Here is a 5,143-nt window from a genome sequence, read left to right on the forward strand (position 1 = left end):
GAAAAAACAGTACCAACTCTACACAAATTCTTTCTGAAAACTGAACAGGAGGAAATACTTCCCAACTTCTTTTATGAGACCAGCATCCACTTGGCACTAAAGCCAGACAAACACATTACAAGAAGCTATTACATCCCTCATGAACACACATGTAAAAATTCTAAACAAAATCTTAGCAAATCAAATTCAACAATACAAAAGAAGGATAATATATCATGACCAAGTGGGGTTTATCCCAAGAATGTAAGGCTGGTTTACTGTTCGAAATATACTCAACGTAATTTACCATATTAGCAAACTAATAAATTAAAACCATGTGATCATCCCAATAAAGCCAGGAAAGTATCTAACAAAATCCGAAAACCATTCCTGATTAAAAAAAAAAAAAAAAAAAAAAAAAAAAAACTTAGCAAACTTAGAAGAGAATTTCCTCAACCTGATAAAGGGAATCCACAAAAAATTACTGCTAACATCACATTTGATGGTGAAAGACTGAATGACTGCTGAGACAAGGATGTCCACTCTCACCTCTTCTATCTAATATTATACTAGAGGTTCCGATTAGTGCAGTAAGACAAGAAAAAGAAACAACAGGCATCCATACTAGAGAAGAAAAAATGAAACTGTCTTCATTCAAATACGACATTCTTTATGTGAAAAAAGCCAATGGACTTCACAAAAAAGCCAGAATAAGTGAGTTTAACAAAGTTGCAGGATGTAAGGTTTATACACAAAACTGAATTCATATACAAAACTGTATTTCTATCCTAGTAATGAACAATTTTATGTTGAAATTTTTAAGACCACCACTTACAATAAATAATGCCACAAATATGAAATACTTAGGGATAAAACTTGACAAAAGATGTGCAAGCTCTGTACTTCAAAATGTTGCTGAGAAAAATTAAAGACCTAAACAAACAGAGAGAAATAACATGTTCATAGGTTGGAAGACCCAGTATTGTTAAGAAGTCAGTTGTCTCCAAACTGATAATACAGATTCAATATAATCCCAAACAAAACCTCAGCAGGCTGTTTTGTATAAACTGGTAAGCTGATTCCAAACTTCATATGCATATGCAAAAAATCTGAATAGTCAAAACAACTCTGAGGAAAAGTTGGAGGAATGACAATACCAAATTTCAAGACTTATTATAAAGCCATAGTAATACAGTGTGAGACTAGCGTAAAGGGAGACAAATAGATCAATGGAACAGAGGGTCTCAAGTGGACACAACACTTATGGGCAACCAACTGATTTTGGAAAAGGTGCAAAGGCAATTCAGGAAAGAGAGTGGTCAGTTCAACAAACAGTGCTAGACCAATGAGACATCCACACGCAGACAGCATGAACTCTGATCTGCACCTTGCACCACATGCAAAAATTAAGTCAAAATGGATCAGATATCTAAATGTAAAATCTAAAACTATAAGACACCTACAAGAAAATGCAGGAGATAATCTTGATGACCTAGGGTTAGGTAAAGATTTTTTAAATAGGATACCAAAAGCATAACCCATAAAAGAACAAACTGATAAACTGAACTTCACAAAAACCAAAAACATCTGCTCTTTGAAAGGCACTGTTAACAGAATTAAAAGACAAGTCAGACTGAAAGAAAATATTAACAGATGATATATCTGAAAAAGAATCCATACCCAGAATATAAGAAGAACTCTCAAAACTCAATAATAAGAAAACATACAATCCAATAAATGAGTAAAAGATTTGGCATTTCACAGAAAAATGGCAAATAAGCACCGGAAAATATGCTCAACGCATTAGTCATCTGGAAAATGCAAATTAAAAGCACAATAAGAAACCACGACATGCTTATTAGAATGGCTAAAATTAAAAAGACTGACCACACCAACTACTGACAGAGATGTGGAGCAAATGGAACTGCCATGCAATGTTGGCAAGGAATGTCAAAGGACACAACAACATGAAAAATAATTTGGCAGTTCTTAAGAAGTTAAACATATACCTACCATATGATCCAGCCATCCCACGGCTAGGTACATGCCTAAGGGGAAAGAAAGCGTATGTCCATACAAAGACTTGCATATAAAATGTTCAGATAGGTTTTATTTGTAATAGCCAGAAATTGGAAAGACCCAAATGGCCATCGACAGTGAAGAGATATATAAATTGTAGAGTATCTGCATCCCTCAGCAATAAAAAAGGCATAAACTACTGATACACTCAACAATATGAACAAATCTCAGCACGATTATGCTGAGTGAAAGAAGACATCCTATGAAAAATCCACTTCTATAAAAGCCCACGATAGGCAAACTAATCTATAGTGACAGAAAGCAGATCAGTGGTTGCCTGGAGACAGGGGCGAAAAGGTGTGAGGGTAGAGTTCCAAAGGGATACAAAGATACTTTTGTAGTTACGGACATTCCCATTATCCTCGATGGTTTCAAAGATGCAAACGTGTCAGGAGTGATGGCAATGTACCCTTTAAACCTGTGCCATTTAGGGGCGCCTGGGTGGCGCAGTCGGTTAAGCGTCCGACTTCAGCCAGGTCATGATCTCGCAGTCTGTGAGTTCGAGCCCCGCGTCAGGCTCTGGGCTGATGGCTCGGAGCCTGGAGCCTGCTTCCGATTCTGTGTCTCCCTCTCTCTCTGCTCCTCCCCCGTTCATGCTCTGTCTCTCTCTGTCCCAAAAATAAATAAAAGTTAAAAAAAAAAATAAATAAAAATAAACCTGTGCCATTTATTTGTGTCAATTATGCCTCCATAAAGATGGGGGGAAAGTAACTGCCTAAACTTTATAATATCCATTTTGAATTGTCCTTTTTTCATCAGCATACTAAACCTCTTTCACTGTAGCAAAGCAACTGATTTAACTGCTTTCCTTTGACCTTTCCTCTATATAAACAGCACTGTAAAAGCAAATTACTATTGGATGGAAAAGTGAACCAACTGGTCTCCCTGGATTGCACAGTGGTCTGTTTACTGGCTTCAAATGAAGCCTGAATGTTTAGCTCAACTACCAGTACAGAATGTTGCTCACTTAATAGTGAAAATATTATAACCACGAGCCACCCTAGAGCAATTCATGAATTCAAATTGGCATTTACTGCACATGTACTCTGTCTGGCATCATTTTAAGTGTTGGGTTTCATGCAGAATGGTCAGTACCAAATTACAAACCCATTCTGTACCTACCCTGGAAATGCTCGGTAAGTCAATGCATTTAAATAACACAACTGAAGAAAATTGACAGAAACAGGCTGATCCTTCTAACACAAAGTTAAGATAATAAATGCTGCTGATAAGATTATTAAAGAGTTGTACATTGACAGTTTAGAATTCCAGATAAAGGTATCTCTTGAAACCTAAGTGAATTCAGGACAAATATGCACAAAGTACTCTCACACATAGCTGGAAGAGCAGAGCCTGTCAGCTATAAGAGGTCCTGCCAGCTTGGAAATAAAAAAGATGCGAAAAACTTAGGGAGACAGAGACAGAGGAAGACAAATACCATATGATTTCACTTACATGCAGAATCTAAAAACAAATGAACAAAAGAGCCTCTTAAATACAGAGAACTGGTGCTTGCCAGGGAGGAGGGAGGTAGGGGATGGTGAAATAGGGGCAAGGGATTAAGAGAGACAAGCTTCCAGTCGTAAAATAAGCCACGGAGATAAAAGTACAGCATAGGGAATATGGCCAATAATACTGTATGAGGACACATGGTGACTATACTTCTCTGGTGAGTCCTGAGTAATGCAGTGAATTGCTCAATCAATAGGCTGTACCCCTGAAGATAATACAACACTGTATGTCAATTATTCCTCAATAATAATAAAACTTAGGTAAACAGATCCAAAGTGATTTAAACTAAAATCATAACTAGAAACCTTTAAGTAAATTCTCTAACTGCTCACATCAAAGACAACAAACACACTATACCATAACGTATACTCTACAGTCAATTATAGAGAATTCTAAGCTAGCTGCACCAAGGATGGTAATTACAGCTGACAGAAGATGTAAACTCATTTACTCATCGCAAATACAACTCAATGGGTCCACATCTCCTGCCACAAATACAGGATATTTTACAGCTTATCAAGTCTATCCATTTGAAAACCTTTCACTCTCTTTTTCCCCCTGCAGTGGTACTTCTCTTTCAAGCTTTTTCTATAAAAGGATCCAATAAACTCATGCAAGGGCCATAAAATCAACGAATATCCCTTGTTAGGGAGAATTGTTGATGACATTATGCTTTACCTTCCCTTAGAAACTGTTATTCCTTTCCCAAAATTTTCAGGTTGCCTCTGAACTGTCATGTTTTTATTCTCAAAGGAACAATTTTACTAAATGATAAGCTTTTAGTGAATTTTGACTGACATAATGATTCCGTGTCACATGTCCTAAACACATCATACCCAGATTTATATCCACATTAAACACTGCTAATCTCCCAAACACTCTGTTATCATAGCATTCCAGACCAGGTTCTGCGAGCATAGTTTGTAAATATTCTCATTCCCACAGAGAAGCAGTAACCATTAAAACAAAAGATGAAAAAACAAACCAGTATTTGGTCATTTCACCTTCTGGTTTTTGTTTTTCAGGATTTTAAGCACAAAATGGTTCCACTTTAGGTAAAATTGTAAGAAGCACCCAAAAGCAGACACATTCAAGTGCTGGTCAGTAACAACAGGTCCCCATCAAGGGCTCTTCCAGTACCTAGATACCTACTTTCAATAAAATGTGGAAATGACACCTGTTGACCAAATGTGTGTTTTTGCAGGACAGCTCCACCGTCAACGGCTGCCCTATTATCACATTTCCTCTTGGAGGAACATGTCCCATCATGCCCCATCTCCACGCGCCCTCCCAACAGTGCTCGGCTGGAGCACTTTACAGCGAGGTGCAGGGTGAGGAACCTTAAGTGCTTGCTCCATGTCACAGAGCTAATTCCTACTACTACCAGCTCGAAGGTCTTTCCCCCTTGAGGAGCAAGTCTCCCAAGCGAGGCTCCCAGCAGGACCACATTTGCCTGAGGATCCGGACTCCTACCCATCAAGCCGTATTGGACTGGACGCCCTAACAAGGAAAAGAAACTTCACTGCGAATGGGCGAGGTGCACGTGCCGGTTTGTCTCCCACTCTTTGGCTCT

The sequence above is a fragment of the Prionailurus bengalensis genome, chromosome E3 (assembly GCF_016509475.1).
Source record: "Prionailurus bengalensis isolate Pbe53 chromosome E3, Fcat_Pben_1.1_paternal_pri, whole genome shotgun sequence".
Lineage (NCBI taxonomy): Eukaryota > Metazoa > Chordata > Mammalia > Carnivora > Felidae > Prionailurus > Prionailurus bengalensis.